Genomic DNA, 17,648 nt, shown 5'->3' with positions numbered 1-17,648 from the left:
CTAGGGGATGACAAAGCCACAAGAAGAAGGGGCCTAAGTCTCCAGATCTTTCTACATGGAAGAAAGTCATCTGCTGAAAGGATTGTTACACAAGCAAGATATTTTGTATCTATTTATTAGAGCAGCCAGCATTACCCTGAGGCAGTAAGTTCCTATTTCTGCTTGAATTATGAGTCAGGTTTCTATTCCAGAAACTGAATCAATCGTAAATCCTAATAAATTCAGAAAGTGACCCACAAATCAAATTGTTCATAAAGAAACTTGAGACTTTTGTCACCTCAGCTCCCCCCCCACCCCCCAAAGAAACCCCATGGCCCCAACCATCTCTGGACGGACCCACATTCAGTCTCCTGGCATCACTCCAACACCCCACATATCCCATAATAAGTAGCAAAGGAACAAAATATATTTTTTATTATTTATTTGACAGAGAGAGAGATCACAAGCAGACGGAGAGGCAGGCAGAAAGGGAGATAGAGGGAAGCAGCCTCCCTGCTGAGCAGAGAGCCCGATGTGGGACTCCATCCCAGGACCCCGAGATCATGACCTGAGCCAAAGGCAGCGGCTTAATCCACTGAGCCCAAAATATTTTTTGTCCAGAGTAGTATCAGTGATTAATCTGCCCATAGGCTTTAAATCAAATAACCCTAATGGCTGCCCTACATTTGGACTTTCAGTCTCAGAGTCAGTAAGTACCTCATCCAGTAAGCATACTTGAAGGTGTTTGGGTGTGTTTATTTGTTTTGTTTCATTATTTAAGGCCAAAGCAATTGCAATCAATTCAAATCTCTAGGGAGTGTGGCTGGAGCAGGGCCAGAGATGAAACATCTACTTTCTTCTTCATGCCTTTCTGCTGTTTGGTTTTAACTATTTTTTAAACCATGACTGCAAATTAGTTTTATAACAGGGAAAAAGGGGTTTTGGTCTCAGAAAAACAAAAACATACACTTAAAAACAGAAATGGATTTGCAGCTTTTCCCTGTTCCCATTAATTCTCTAATTCTCAGTGCATCCAAGCTCTGAACCAGAAGAGCCCCACCCCGCCTCCCACATTCTGAGGCATGGAAGCACCTTCTCCTCACTCTGTACTAGGAGTGAGACCAGGACTGGATGGGTTCTTGGAGAAGCAGCTGGCAGGGGATCCGAGCAGCTGTAGCTGGTAGACCTCTGCTTCTTCCTGCATCATTCCTTTCTTCTGGCAAAAGTATCCTCAGTTTCTTGGGGACCCCCCAATTCTTTCCATATGTGCTTTGAGTGAGCTTGAAGACAATCCAGATCCAAGAGTGGGTGTGTGACTTCTTCCTGGCCAGGGTAGAACATTGACATGAACATGACATTTGGTTCAGGCATGAAGAGGATAGTCAGATCCAGGATGTCTATTTATCTGTTGAGGGAAGCTCTCCCACTGGGCTTGGACCTGGTAGGAGCTGGGATCCATTCTACTTCAGGGTGGCCCCTGATGATAGAATCAATGTGGAGGTGAGCAGAACTGAGAGAAGCATTAGCCCCCAGATCAAGCCACACCTAAAGCTTGTGTCTGTTTCGGCCTTCTAAAGCCATTTGGGCCAGGGAACTACTTTCTTATCTTTTTTTTTTCTTACTACTTTCTTATCTTAAGCTGTTTGAGTTGCAGGTTAAAACAATGGGCAAAGGACCTATATGGAGAAAACTGTGGCCTGGAGGCCTTGGGGCTGGAGAAGAGACAGATGGCCAGGGTGGATCCATGTCTTCTACACTGGGTGGGGATAAGGGATTTTGGTCCCTAGCCAGCAAGTCTCCGCCCTGAGAGAAGGCATCAGACTGTCAAAGCTGAGTGGCCAGGAGCCATACTTTGGGCTCACCAAGCAACCTCTAGTATGACTTTGTACTTCCTTATGGGCTGAAGATGTGCAGATCTTCCACAGCAAACATTCTGGTCACACAGTGGTTGGCTTTGTCTTGCAAGTAAACTTTGGAACCTGTTTCATTAGACAGCCTCCTGTGAATTTTAGTTACTATAGTCAGTTTGACCAACTCCGCCCATCTTTTGATGACTCTAGTTGCTGGACCCATAAAGTTATGGTCCGGATCCTACATTGATCCTGAGTTTGAATTCCAATGCTCCAGCCATGTGTGAGAAATAGACACTAGAGCAACATCGGTGATCAGGGCCGGCATTTGGCTGTCTGTCTTTACTATTTATCCACCCACCCACTATTCAATTAAGTGAGCATCAGATTAGAAGTACTTTGATCACAAGTGGCAGAGGCTCAACTCAGGCAAAAAATGCATTCATCAGACATGTCCTTGGGAAAGGTCACAGGCTAAAAGGAAGACTACCAAAACTGGGACCTTGGCATCCGGCACCAAGGCTTTGTGTCATCAAACATTCTCTCTTTATCATCTGTCATCTCTCCACGTGGTGGGAAGATGCGCTGGTCGCCACCATTTCATACTGTCCTCGCTTAGCCTCCCAGTAGAGCCAGGATTCTCTTCCTATTTTCATTAATAGATCCCAGATGGGTCCTGCTTGGGTCTCATGCCTATCCCTGGACCTGAGCAGTAAGGTTCTCATAATAGAGGAAGAAACTGGGAAAACCTGCAGGTTGGGAAGCCTCAAAAGCAGCCCCAGTTGGTGGTATGAAGGCAACAACATGAGCCAGACTTACGCATAGCTCATGGCCTGGCAGGGGAGGTGAGAAAATCATCTACTAAGTGTCCTTATGGAGGGAAAAATGGTGGGGGTACCTGAGGAGACAGTGACTAACTCTTCTAGAGAAGCCTTTCAAGAATGGTGAGGTAGAATCTGCTCCTGTTCTCTGGCTGTCCTCAGCTCTCCCTGAGGAACCCCTTCCCCACTCTCAATGCATCTGGTTCATGTGGGGCTGACCTCACACCCTGCTGCATGGGGAAGAGATGGGGCTAAGGCCAAGCCAATGAGAGCCTGTCCTGGACTTTTTGCTGGAACAATGAGGAAAGAGGTACCCTCTCTATCCATGCAGAGAAACTGGTGGAATATGGTTAAAGCAGATGCTATTGGCCATCTTCCCTGCCTGCTCACAAAGCCTGTGTGGGGACAGTTGTGTGGAGGAGCACAGTGGGGGGGGGGTAAGTGATATTGATTGTTGATGACATCACATGATGCCTGAAATTTTCAGTTATGGGACACCTTAAGGCACAATGATCTCTTTCTGCATAAAGCCCATTTGAGTTAGGGTTTTATAACTTGCAATGGGAGGTCCTGCCTAACACGAGGGGCTCTTTAATGTGAATCTGGGAAGGCAAGATATCTGATGGTTTCTCTTTTCAAAGAACAGGATGTGCTCAGGCAGGGCCACTGGTACCTAGCCTACCGGGATGTCCCCAGGTAAGTCCATCTTCCCTGTATGTGTGTGCAGCTCCTGCCTTGCTTCTGTCTTCTCTTCCTGAATCTGGACTGGGCTTGTGACTGCTCTGACCAATAGAACACCAAGAATGTGATATTCCTCAGAAGGCCTGCTGCTACCTCTTCCCCCCTTGTGGAATCCTGGGTTGCTAGCTAGGACATCCTTGGGGTGGGGAGAGGCCCCAGAAAAGCAGGAGGATGAGACACTATACAGATAGAGGTCTCCTTGGGGGGCCCTGATGTGGCAGACACTCAAACCCTAGCCACCGTCTCACAAATAGACATGAGACCCCCAGTGAGACCAGCAGAACTGCCTAGGTAGGCACCAGAATCATGAGATATAAAAAAAGTTGCTTTATGCATGAAGTTTTTGGTTGTGGACTCTCCTCCTCCATACACACTGTGCCAACTGTAAAAAGTAGTTTCCTCTGAGCAGACGAATTACAAAAAGTCATTCCTCTGTTCAGGCTAGAACACAGGTTGCCAGGGCACTACTCAAATGGGGTTAGAGACCCAGATGGATGTCAGCCCCTCAGCCAGGTGATACTGAATAGCAGGGACTGCATGGGGCCAGTACTGGGAGGCCTGGGGTTGAAGGATGTGGAGGGATGCCCAGAGGTCAGTCTGCACTTGTTTTCTCAATCTCCACCCCACCCCCACCCCCTGGGGCTTTGGTGTTGCCCTGCCCTGTCCACGGTCCTCTGGCACTTGAAGACTGGGCTGTCACTTGATTTCTTGGAAGAATACGGGTCATGCTGGAGAGAGGCAAGCACAGAATTCCAACAGCTTTGGTCCTCCAATCTTCTCCTTGCTCTTCCAGTTCTCTGCTGCCCCAGCAGGAAGCAGCCACCCATTTCCATGTCCTCGTAGCCCAAGTCGGCCTTCAGGGAGGGGGTGTCTCACTTTGTTGCTGTTGTTCACTCCCGGAACCCATTTCATACCCACTTCTCCAGGGTGGATTTTTCAGGAAGGAGACCGTGGCCCATCCTCGTTTGCCCTGTAGTGGGCAGACTGCGATCCTTTTCCTCCTCACCACGCCCCTTGGCTTGGGTCTCTATAGAGAATTGGTTCGTTGGGTGTCTCTCTTTTCCTAGACTGGGAGCTTACTCGGGGCAGGGTGGAGCCTGATACATCTCGACATTCTGGCTGCAGTGCAGGGCCTCAACCAGCTAACCAGCTGGTTAACCAGCTAACCAGCTAACGTGCACCGAGGCCCGCACCATTACCATCCATCTCTGCTCACCTCCAACCACCACCTGCACCGAACCGCTGGATTTCTGAAGGCAGCCGCGGACAGTTTCTTGGGCTGGGATCCCACCAGCAGAACTGTCCCTTAAGTTACGGGACCGAAAGGGGCCGCTAATTAACGTTTTTCTGCATATTCCAGGCAGGAAGGAGCATCACGCATCTGACTGTGCACGACCGAGTGTCTCCTTTCGAGGCGGATCACAGGCGCTGGCTCAAGTCCAGTCGGAGAGCCGGTGCGCGTCTCTACGCGATGGCCGGGAGAACGAAGGCGCAGGGGATCGAGGGCAAGAAGCGGAGAGAGGAGACAAAAGTGAGCAGCCCAAGCCCAAAAAGGGCGGCGAGGGGAATAGATGCGGAAAAGGGAGGCAGGTGGAGAAGAGGACCGAGCCGGGAAGGTGCAAGAGTGAAGCCGCAGAGGAGCGCGAAGGAGCTCGCGCCGGGCCGGCCCACCTTCGCCCAGCGCGGGGGGCGCAAGGGGGCGGGGCTTGGCGAGCGGCGTGCGGAGCGAGCCACCCCTCCGGACAACTAATGGTCGCGCCCGGCGGCGGCGGCCAATGGGCGGTCGGGATGTTGGAGCGGCGGCGGCTGTCCGGGAGCTTGCTGGCTGGGGGACGGCGGCCGCCGCCATGATGCTTGTTTGCTTTCAATGAAAACGAGGGGGGCGCGAAAGAGGAGGCGGCGGCGTCGGTGGCGGCGGCGTCGGCGGCGCGGAGGCGAAGGCGGCAGCGGGCGCAGCGAGGAGGGCGAGGCCGGGGGCCGACAGGGCGGGAGGGCGTAGTGGCGGCCCGTCAGGGCGGCTGAGGCGGGCGGCTGACGCGGTGGCGCTCGGAGGGGGAACAAAGAGCGGCAGCTGAGGCGGCGGAGGAGCGGCGGCGGCGGCGCTGCAGCAGCGGGCGGGACTGGTATGGTGGTTCCACAGGTCAGACCCCGCTGCACTCACAGGGAGGAGGCGGCGGCAGCGGCGGAGGAAGGCAGCGCACCCCGAGAGGTGAGCGAGCGGGGCCCGAGGCCCGGCCGGGCGCTGCTCCCCGCACTGGCCACGCACGGGCCCCCGCTCTGTCGCGCCGCCCGGGACGGAGGCGCGCGGGGCCGTGGCGCGAGCCACTTGAATTCTGTGGGCGGCAGAGCTGGCGGCTGTTGGGGGCCTCTGTACGCGCCGCCATGGTGATTCAGCCGGGTCGCAGGCCGCGCCCCCCGCGCCCGGCCGGGGAGCGGGGGCGTTGATTGACGGCGAGGGCGGGGGCGCGCAGGGGGCGGGGACGGGGCGCCCTGGCCGGGGGACCCCGGCTGCGGCCGCCCGGAGGCGGCGAGGGGGTGTCTTGGACTGTTGGCCAGGATGGTTGGCAACTTTGGCGGAGTGGCCCTGTGGGACCGTGCGTCGTGGAGTGTGGAACTTCGCAGTTACCGCAACGCGGGAAACCAACTGTTGACCCCCCCGCATCCCAAAAGTACTTAAAATTCAGTTTAACGCAGATTTCCAGGGAGGGGATGGGAATGACAAGGACCTGGCTGAAGAGGCACTTAGCGCCAGATGAAGGGATTTCTAGTATTGCTCACAGCTTGGAGGCAGCCCTAATTACTTTGAAGCAGTTTTCTCCCGTAACCCCAACCCGCGTCTCTCCCTATTTCTTTCTTTCTTTTTTTTTTTTTTTGAAAGATTTTATTTATTTATTTGACAGAGAGAGATCACAAGTAGGCAGAGAGGCAGGCAGAGAGAGAGGGGGAAGCAGGCTCTCTGCTGTGCAGAGAGCCCAATGTGGGGCTCAATCCCAGGGCCCTGAGTTCATGACCTGAGACTAAGGCAGAGGCTTAATTAACCCACTGAGCCACACAGGTGCCCCTCTCCCTTTTTATTTCTAAACGCCAATGGTCATTTTCTCTGGGACACCCCCCCCCCCCCCCCCCGCGCGCTTGCGCTTTGACTCTTTCCCCTCCCTCCGCTTCCCCAGGGAGTCTGCTCTCCAACACCTGTGACCCTTTCTTTAACTGTTAGAGCAGATGTCAACATTGTGAATAGTCCTCTTGCTTGACCTTCTTGGATTTACCATGTGAAGCTGACGCGGTTTAAACAGTCTGCTTGAATTTGAGTTCCCATACTTACCTGTTTTCTGGGTGGGTTGTCTCACTAGTGCTAGTGTGGAATTTCTTGCATTCTTGTGTCTGGAGATTTGACTTTGCTGAGGAAGGAAGGGAATATGAACAAGTGAGAACTAAAATGGGGCCGCAGTAATGCTGGGTTTTTATCACAGCATGCTAGGGTTTACCATTTCACAACAGTTTTGTAGGCGCTCGAGGCCGGTGTGGTCATGCGTCAAAAGGTTCTGAAGACTTTCTTTGTAGTTGTTGTCAGAGCAGTTACCACGTCTTCAGAGTGTGATGACTGTAGAATGACAATTGCTCAGTATTTTTAGATCAGTGATCTAGTCCAATCAACCTGCTCTAAACAAAATCTTTGAAAAGCTACCGGTGTGGAAACTGAGACCCAGAAAGGTTTACGTGACTCGCCCAAGGTGCTTGCAGTTAGGAGGGAAAGCACAGGAGAATGTGAGGTATTTGCTGGAGATCAGTTCTTTGGGGAGGGCCGGGGTGTTTTAATGGGTAGAAGTTACTTGTGGTCATTGTGTCTCTTCAGTTCACAGGTGAACAAGATACTAAATGAAGTAGTCTGAAATAAGGGTGCGGTAGAAGACATTTTCTCGTGAGACTGAGAAGATTCGTTCTGGAAGTTGATGCTTGCAGAGTTTCAGAAATATCTTGATCTGTGCTAATGTAGATGAAGAAGCCCTTTTGAATGCCTGTTTGGTTTGTAGGTGTTTTCAGGTTTCTTAAATCTTGGTGGCACATTAAAACTACAATTATTGGGAAATTTCAGACTATATTCTCTTGACTAGAGAAGGGGTTGGTTATACAATGTGGTCCTGACTGCAAATTTTAAAAAAGGCATAAAAAAAAAAGGCATAAATACGCCTTTTGATCAGTGCTTAGGCATCCCACAATACACACGTTAACCTTCTTATATTCTGTGAAGCATAAGGGTTTTCTTATCGTAGTGCAGTAGAAAGGGATCATGTATGTAAGGCATACTGGAATAGATGGTCAGTGCCCTCACAGTAGCCCTTGGGCCATGAGGGGTGAGTGACCAGTATTCTCGCACTTGTAACTTTCCCAGGTGCAGGGTACACTGGGAAACTCTGCTTTTGAAGTGTTTATCACTTTGGAAAAGTCCAAATAGGTTCGGCTAAGGATATGTATTTTAATGCAGAAGAGACTTGGATTTGTGGGTATGTACACTTTTTTGTTGTGAATGGAACTTTGTTATTTGTCTAGAAAAAAGTTTCAATTTCAGTTTTCAAATCCTTAGCTTCCTCTTTTGATACACTTTTTTCTTTAACCTTGCCTGCTTCTCACTTTATGAAGGTAGCCATTTTACAACAAAGTGTGGTTAAGAAAACACTGCGAAATCAAATACCAAATGAATTAAACTGTAGACCTGTACACGGAGCCTGGTGCATTAGAGTGGAATTCACTATATTTTTGTATTTTAATAATTAAAGAGGAGAAAGTTATTTGGGTCCAAAATGGACTCATATATGCATTGTCTTAATCTTACCCTTGTGGGATCTTTACCTGTCCTTCATCCATTTATATTTTCTTGATAACTTCATTTATGTGTCAAGGAATAGTATATGCTGGACACAGCGTCGGACCCTGAAAATTCAGAAATGAATTCTTCATTTTTACTCTGTAGCCTATAGGTGTTGTAGGCATAGAAAATGCTATGAGAGAGTGGAAGAAAGGATGAATGAATTTGTGGAAGGTGTGGTACCAGTTTACAGAAAATAACACAGAATAGGTGTTTGTCAAACTGGGGTGAGGGGGTCATTTCAAACAAGGGAATGGTGGGTGCATGAGGTACCAGAAGTTAGGGTATGGCCCATCGTGAGGTGATACTGGTAAAAAGAGAGGGACTGGAGATGAGCCTGCAAAGCTGTGTCCTAGATTTTGAAGGACCACGCTTGCTCTTCTAAAACTGAAGTTCATATCTTTATCCCAAAAGAAGGGAGCCAAAATATTTTTATTAGGTGAGCAAGGTGATTTATATACTATGGGATCAGTGTGGAGGATTGAATGATTCCCTACATAGGAAAATAGTATGGGGTTAGTGACTCTCAAGTCTTTTTAACTTGGGTATAGTGTTTTTTGTGTTCTGTGGTTCCTTTTATAATGGACTTGAAGGTTTGGCTGATTGCTCTACAGTACAGAGTAATTTAAAATCAAACTGTCAGGATGTTTTAGAAGAAGTTAAAAGCAGTCAAAACATCTTCCTTAGAAATTATGCTGAGTGAAATCAGTCAGGCAGAGAGAGTCAATTATATGGTTTCACTTATTTGTGGAGCATAACAAATAGCATGGAGGACATGGGGAGTTAGGAGAAGGGAGTTGGGGGAAATTGGAAGGGGAGTCCATGAGAGACTATGGACTCTAAAAAACCATCTGAGGGGTTTGAATTGGCGAGTGGGTGGGAGGTTGGGGTACCAGGTGGTGGGTATTATAGAGGGCACGGATTGCATGGAGCACTGGGTGTGGTGAAAAAATAATGAATACTGTTATGGTGAAAAAAAATAAACAATAAATTAAAAAAAATGGCAGCACACACACACACAAAAAAAGCAGTCAAAACAATGAAACCCACAATATGGTATACTTGAAAATTCAGGCAGGGAGAACTTGTTTTTTGAGTTAGTTAGGCTTAGGCGGACTGTGGAGCCCAAGCTGGAGAAAAGTGTTTACCAGAAGTGAGAGGCACCAAGTTTAAAGGTTGTGACTGTTCTAATAGTCAGTTGGGACATGAGCTGTATGTATGTGAAACTTGGGCAGAGTTTTCTCTCCAGTAATTTACTGCAGTTGGAACATTGAAATTTTCTTAAAGTCTAAGAGCTCATCATACAGCTGATAGTTGGTGTAGACCATTCTTTTGTGAAGCAGGATATAGGTTCTGAAAGTTACCATGGTATGCATAATTGTACACTGGAAACTACAGGCTTGCAGGGAAAATGAGATCAAAACACAATGCTCAAAGACTTAGTGGTTCATTGTTAAAAACAAACTTGGTGAAAATGGTTTTACACATATGAAATGGCTAAGGAATACATAAATACTATAATAAATGTGGCACTTTACATTGAGAAAGACCTTGTTTGCTTGTGGAAATGGGCATGAAAAGGTTTGCTGCTTTTGAGTTCCTATGAAATGGTAGAAGGCAGGTTACCTGAAATCAAAGGGAATGTTAAAGTAACACCGATGTGGGTGGGTGGGTGTGGCTCATGTCACACAGGGAGAACTGAGGGGGCGGGTAGTGTTTGAGGTGAGTGTGTTTTGTGTATTTCTGCACAGCTCAGTTCAGCTGGGTGCAGTTTTCTACCTTCATGTAATGTGGTAGATGCAAATGGGAAATGGCATGCAAATGAGAATTTTGCATTGTGCTCACATTCCCTGGTATATCAATCACATTGGAACAAATTCATATTTCAGAACAAGCAGTATAGCAGAACTAATTATACTTGAATACAGCATTTTAAAATAGTGCTAAAACTCAGTTCCAAAAATACACAGACACCCATATGTCAGGCGCCATGTATAGACTTGCTATCCTTGTGGGGCTTATGGTCTTTTGTCCCAAGTGGATTTATAGTGGGGTATAAAGCCGAATGAACCAATAAAGCACTCATCAGGTTATACAGTAATGAGGAATATATACAAAGCATTTGGGGCCCGCTAAGGAAGGAACAGCTAATTCTGCTTGGGAAACTTGATGGAGTCATCTCAGAGGTCTTTGAGCTAAATTTTGAAGGGCAGATAGGCACTTGTCAGGCCAGGTAGGACTTTTCATGGTGGGGAGACATGTGCAAAGTCAGGTTACATACAACTTAACATAAGATGCCAGGATGCGAGGGACAGGAAGAGTGGTCAGAAACAGTTGGTGAATAGTCTTAGGCTTTTTCTTGAAGTGTGGGGACTTTAATGGAAATCCATTGAGAGGTTAAGTGGATAGGGGTATGGAAATTGTGACACATTTTTTCAGGAGTCACATAGTAAAAATATGGAGATTGGATGAAACGGGTCAAGAAACTGGGGCCAGAGAGTTCGTTTAAGTCCTTGTGAGAGGTCAAGTACATAGTAGGAGCTGGAAAAGAATAGGATAAATTTTGAAAGATATCAGAATTAGGGACAGATAAACAATGACTTATAAAAATAGAGTACCATTCAGAAGTTTTTTATCTTGGGTAACTTGGTATGATTTAACTTGGAAAGTAGAGGAAAAAGAGCAGATTTGGGCAAGAAAAGTGGAAGACCTTGCTTTTGATTCTAAGTTTCACATAGCCTTTGGGATATTTAGGTGGATATGTCTGATAGGTTTCTGGACCAGAGAGTGGTTGGGGATTTTATAGATTTGGTCAGTGTATAGTTAGTTTTGGAAGTTAGAAGTTCACTTGGGAAGAGTGTATGAACAAATGCTTTTCACCTTTTTCGGGGAGGTAGGGTCCCCAATTGAGAATCAGTTGAGAATTATGGCCCCTGTTGAGAAGAATTAAAGTATACATACCCTTAAGGCTGAAACACACTCTTGGAGCTCAGCTTTGTATACGACAGGAAGAGAAAAGGACCAACGAAATCCTGAGGAGCAGCCAACGTTACATTTTGGACAGGACTGCAATAAAGTGGTTAATGAGGTAGGAGAATAGGAGTGAGCAAAATTACAGATGCCAGGAGAGGTAGGAGTGCTGAACAAGAGGGAGTTCTCAGTAGTGACAAATGATGGCCAGGTTTAGGGTAGGATGAGTTCTGAGAATGGTTTAGTAGAATACGGCAGTTACTTGAATATAAGCAGAGCAAATATTTCTGGGACCGGGGAGGTAGAAGTCACTGTAGGTTAGGTTTTAAGCAAATGGGAGGTTAAGAAAAATGGGAGGTCAAACTGCTGTTTGAAAAGTTTAAAATGGAAAAGAAAGTAATAGTTTAAAGAAGAGACAGGGTTGAGAGAAGGTAGACACCTATATTGGTTGCCAGCCTTATGTTTTAAGTCCAAAACAGGAAATAAATTTATAATATGTATGTTTACATTTCTGAGTTTCCCCTCATGTATTGGCTTAAATGACTACCTTTTTATTTGGTCACATAAAGTTATGTTCTTTGTGGAATTTTATGGAAGTTCAGAAACAGGAAAATGTCCTTATTGGAGGTGGATCTGATGTAAAATCATAATGTTAGAACTTTCAGTCTTAAGTTAGTGGAAGACTAAAAATTTACTTTTCATACACCTTGCTAAGTTTGTATTTGTCCTGTGCTCAGCAGTCCAAAGTTGAGTTAAATGTTTGATGCACTTTTATTATTATTATTGTTTTTTGGAGAGAGAGTGCAAGTGAGAGAGCAGGGTAGGGGCAGAGGAAGAGGATGAGAGAATCCCAAGCAGACTCCCCGATGAGCAAGGAGCCCTGTGGCCCAATCCCACAATCCCCAGATCATGACCTGAGCCGAAATCAAGAGTTGGTCCCTTAACTAACTGAGCCACCCAAGTACCCATAAGTGTAGAATAGTAGTAAAGAAGGAATCATCAGGCATAGTAATTTTCTTTCAAAGTTAGTTGCTACAAATAAATGCCTTACAAAGCAAGCACCTGGTGATCTAACAAAAAGAAAATAGGCTGGTGATCTTTGTATCCAAAAAGAGTATTAGAGGTTTTTCTTTGGATACATCTAGCTGTTGTATATAGATTTTTTACCTAGGCAGATTTTGAGTGGGGGAGGTGTGGTGGGATAGACAAAAAAAGATACTAGAGGAGTCCTTGCTAACTGAAGACCAAACAGAAATGAAGATTTATTCACATTAAGTAAAAAATACTATTTGCACTCAGCTTTTTGGGGGGCATTTTTTTTCTTTCATGAGATTGTATATAGTTGCATGCAAAGACCACAGCTTCACAAAGCAGGATCTGGTGAAGCTAACTGCCATGTTTTGTGGAACAATAGTTCTTCATGTGTTTTCATCTAAAATTGTGCAACGTGAAAACTGTATTTGGGACATCTAAAGAATTAGCACTTCGTTTCTAATTTTATGGAAACTGGAGAAACTCAGACTTAGAGATATGTAGTCACAGAAAAAAAATAGCTTTTTTGAATGCTAACGATGTGATAGGCATTGTGCTTTACATGTGTTAATCCTTGTACCAAAATTGTGAGTTAGATATCATTTTATAAATGAGGAAGCTTTAGCCTTAAAGATGAATGTAAACCCATCTTTCTTGATACAGGTATGTTTTACTCTTGTTTGTATTCTGCATTTCACTACTCCCCCCCCCCCCCACTTCCATTGTAACACACACTCATGATGATGTGGCTTAGAATGCACCTTTGATACAGATTTGATAATATGGAGGAACCCAGTTGCTGCCCCAAACTCATAACTGTTTACATTGGTAGCTAATCATGTTGATGGAATAGAGCTACCTGGGAGATTCTTAATGTTTGTGATTCCTTTTTTAGGTTATGGATCAAAAACCTCATGAAAGTCCACATAAAACTTTTATACTGGCCAAAAATAAAGTTTTAAAGCGTTTCACTGTTGTAGGAAAAGAAAGGCAGTCACATATGGAGTCAAAAAGCCATGTATAGTGAAACTCCCATTTGAACAGAGTTGCTTTAGATTTCTTTGCAAATCTCCTGAAATACCACTTAGTAGCTTTAGAGCAATTTCTAGTGTTATTATAGGCTTCTTGATGTAAGGTCAGCGTTTCATGAATAATTTCTTTTAGGGGAAAAAGGACTAGTGGATTAAACTGATTGCCAGTACATTAAAACCTCCCAAGTGATTGTAGATATGAATGAACAGCTGGAATAAATGTTGTGTGCCCCAAGAGACCAAATCCCCACTAAATAGTGGTCCTCAGACTATTATGAGTTGTTGTAAGAGAGGGAGAAGCCAATAGATTATGGAAAATCTGACAAAAGATAAGAAAGAAATGAAAAGACTTCTGGTATCCATCATTTGATGCTGAAGCTATAACCCAGATGGTTGTTGCTTATTTCATGTTAAGGAGCACATTTAGGATTGATGGTTTTGCCCGCCTTGCCTTTTTGATCTTGGTGAGGTTTTACCCACAAGTCATGATTTTGACTTACCACCCTGCTTATTGGTGGGCACTCAGCTTTTGCTGATTAGATGGCAGGTTGTATTTGTCTAAGAATGTTGTTCATTCTGTATGTTTCACTTCAAACATAGAGAATAAAAACCTAACCTGAAAAATACTTGTATTTATTTTGAGTTGAAATTTGTGGATGACATACTTGGGATATCTTTATAGTTGTATTTTGAGTTAATGTATTGGGTTGAATGAAATTGCTAGTATTTGAACCATTTTTGGCCTTTAAAATTAGTGGTTTCCTATGGTCATTGCATAGGAAGCTTCTCTCCGTGCATTTCTGACTATATTTTTATACTCACTTGTGTTACTGGGCATGTGCGCATGGTTAGAATTGCATTTTAACAGCATTGTGGTCCCAGGCTGTTAAATTAAAGGCTGTCTGTCACAGGCTAGGCACTGTGCATGCAGATGCCAGTCTTTTCCTTTTAGAGTTTGATCTCGACTACTCTATCGTACTGTTCAGCTCTGTGTTTTGGAGGAATATTCTGCCATAATTTCCAGATCCCTGGTCTTATTGATTGGAAATTTTAGTTAAACCAATTTTATTGAAAATTATTTTTGTACTACTTGAGAAAAGATTTAAGGAAGTTGTGTATGAGATTTTGGGGGAAGGAGGAGTTGGCTACAGAAACCTTAAGTTCTTAGAGAAATTACTAAGATGTTATTTGTCTTTTTCATTCTTATTCTCTCAGGAGTGTATAGTGGAGTTTTCCAGAACCTAAAAAAATGTGTGGTATCTGATCAGATTGACTTCAGAGCAGATAGGCGAATCAAGCTTTCAGTATGTCATACATTAACGGGATTTGCAAGAACATAAGACATTGTCCTTCTTGTGGTATTGTACTTTGTTTTTGAAGACAGTTACTTTTCATGAAAATGTTTATTAACATGTGGTAGGTTTGGGACGCCTGGGTGGCTCTTTGCTCAGCAGGGAGTCTGCCTGTCTCTCTGCCAGCTGCTCCCCCTGCTTGTGTGCAGGTGGGCGCTCGCTTGCTCTCTCCCTCTCTTTCTGACAAATAAATAAATAAAATCTTTTAAAAAAAAGACATTGAGAGAGGGAACACAAGCAGGGGGAGTGGGAGAGGGGGAAGCAGGCTTCCCTCTGAGCAGGGAGCCTAATGCAGGCAGGGCTTGATCCTAGGACCCCGGGATCATGAGCTGAGCTGAAGGCAGATGGTTAATGACTGAGCCACCCACGTGCCCCAGTAGATAAGATCTTTAAAAAATGTGGTAGGTTTTATGTTTAATGAGTTAATACATACTTTAAGTTTTCTCCTAATTTCTAGAATGGCAAATGTTGACAGGTGTAATCCACATAAATAAAAGCTCTTTGAGGTACTTATGAATTTTTAAGAGTGTAGTGTTCTGAGGTGATAGTGTTTGAGCTCTGCTCTCAGAGTATTAGGCAGAGTTTGGGAGTCGGGAAAGCAGGTGTGGAATAGCCCAGGAAGATGAGATGCTGGAGAAGGAAACTGGAGGGCTCATGGTCTCAACAATACAATATTTGAGAAGGAGCATGAGATCTGGGCTTTGTCAGTGACATAATTCTAGGCTTGTGTATGGAGCTTTGTGCCTGGATTGTCTGAGATTCAAACCTTAGTGCTACTACTTACAAAGTGAGTGTGACCTTGGGCAGATTATTTAAACCCTGTGTTTTCACCTAAAATAAAATGAGGATAGCATCTACCTCATGGGTTGCTTTGGGAATTAAATTGAGGAGGATACAGGTACATGACTGCATAGTGGTTGAGAGCACAGATCTGTGGTTCAAACTTGGGTTAAAATCATAGCTGTGCCACTAGTATCTCTGTGACCTCAGGCAAGTTACTCATTCTCTGGACATTCCCTGTGTTTGTAAGGAGAATAATAGTGTTTACTTACAGGAGTCCTGAGGGTTAAATGAGATACTGTACATGAAAGGGCCAGATAGGCCTGTCACGTGGTGGGTTTGCAAATACTGTTGGTTGTTTTTGCCTAGTGCCTTGTGGCAGAAAGGCACGTGGAAGTTTTGCCATTATCCCCATCCGTTCAGGGTTTGCCCTTATTTTGCTAGAGTGTGTCACTGAGGTTATGTTTATACAATTTAAGTCTTTAAGGTTGTCACCTTGAGTCTTATCCTAGGCTGTCCTAGAACCAGTATTCTCAGTTTTTGGTCCTTTCTGTCTGTTTTTTTCTAGATTTTTGCCTTCAAGATTAGAAGCCTAGATATTAGTTTTTCTTGGTGGTGGTAAAATGGGCACTGCTTCTGTTAGTACACTTGTCTTTTACAAAATGTTTCTTCCTTTTTTTTTTAAATTTTTAAGAGAGAGAGAGATCGAAAGTAGGTAGAGAGGCAGGCAGAGAGAGGTGGGGGTCGGGGAAGAAGGCTCCCTGCTGAGCAGAGAGCCTGATGTGGGGGGGCATGATCCCAGGACCCTGAGATCATGATCTGAGCCGAAGGCAGAGGCATAACCTATGGAGCCACCCAGGTGCTCCTCTTCTTTTTTTTTATTTTTAACTACCACAGCTTCTCTCCTTGAATTTTTACAGTTATTCACTAATTACTTATCATTTTTCAGGCTCTGAAGAGATTAAAACATATTTAAAATATAAAGCCAAGGAGCTGTATTAGAGTAGGTGAGTGAGACATTAAAAAAAAAAAAGGTGGAGTTAAACATACTATTACAGAAATATCTTCAAGGGTCGGAGTAGCTCAAAGCAGGGCATGATAAGCTCCTGTGTTTGGGAGGGATAGAGAAGAAGGACCTTTTTGAAGTTGGATATCTGATTTGGCATTTGAAGATGACTAGAGTCCCTGAGGTATCTGGAGGGGAGAGAGAATGGCGTTTCAGGCAGGAGCCACAGCACATGCTAAGGCGTGGAGTGTTGTGAGAAATAAATGAGAATTGATTGGCTAAGACTGGAGAGTCACACAGGAGTCAGGTCAAAATCTTTGTTTTGTAAATAAGCCTGGGTCTCCTCTGTTTAGCTCAACTCATCTTTGAGCCTCCTTTATGTCAGGTGCAGTGTTAATCCATGGGTACAAGGATGAAGGAGATGTGGTTTTAGGACCTTGAGGTAAGTACTTATATTTTTAGGAGGTCATTCTGGATAGTGTCTAGGCTGCATTTGAATTAGGGGGCAGCAGAAGAATGTGGACCTGCGGTCGTTGGATTAGTTCATATCTCGCAGAAGAGCCCAGGAATGGAGGCACAGTGGGTGAGAGGAAGATTTAGGAAGGTAAAATGGGCTGGAACTGCGGACGGGATGTGAAGGCTGGGGTTGCGTGGGAAAGAGTTAAGGATAGTACCCCTATTTCTGGCTTGGAAAATGGGTGGGGATCATAGCGGAAGGAAGGTTAGAAAACCAAATGACAGTGTCACTTTTTAGTAGGGTCTTTTTTAGTAGGGATTTTGTGTTTGTTTTTTGTTTTTTGTGTTTTTTTTTGTTTGTTTTTTACTAGCTTTTTATTCTGTCTCTCCTGTGCAATTCAAATAACCTTTTTGAGAGATTATCATGAGTTATAAGATGCCTGCGGTAGTATCGTTGGCTATATATAAGATTAGCCCTTGACTCTACAGATCCACAGTTAGGATTTACATTGCTTTTACATTGTTTTTTTTTTTTTTTTTATGTTTGGTTTGCCTGCCACAGGGAACTGGTGACAGACCTGGTGATAGTTTTACCACTAAGGATAGCTTCTGAATGAAGTTTATCATTTGTGTAAACTTTTAATTGGCCCATCAGTTGTGGAGGAAACCTGGAGAGAAAAAGAAAACAAATTGTGATTAAATTGAGAGGATAGTTGGGGTTTAAAATGGGATGTAGCAGTGCCTTAACGGACTTGAGACTCTAAAG

At 44.8% G+C, this 17,648-nt stretch overlaps 1 protein-coding gene across 3 annotated transcripts in view; it reads left to right on the top strand.

The window, feature by feature from the left end:
- Positions 1-2,847: 2,847 nt before the first annotated feature.
- CNOT6 (CCR4-NOT transcription complex subunit 6) overlaps positions 2,848-17,648 on the top strand; it is a 72,047-nt gene continuing 57,246 nt past the window's right edge. Inside the window, exon 1 of one of the 3 annotated variants that reach the window (XM_082723588.1) lies at positions 2,848-4,922. The gene's annotated coding sequence lies outside the window, so the exon portion shown is untranslated. Of the gene's footprint in view, positions 4,923-4,947; positions 5,601-17,648 lie in introns of those variants that run through there. The other 2 variants (XM_082723589.1, XM_082723587.1) reach the window with 2 other exon arrangements.

This window comes from Mustela nivalis, assembly GCF_964662115.1.
Source record: "Mustela nivalis genome assembly, chromosome: 3".
In the NCBI taxonomy this organism is placed as follows: domain Eukaryota; kingdom Metazoa; phylum Chordata; class Mammalia; order Carnivora; family Mustelidae; genus Mustela; species Mustela nivalis.
Note: the sequence above shows the minus strand (reverse complement) of the source record. Positions and strands in the feature narration are given on the sequence as shown.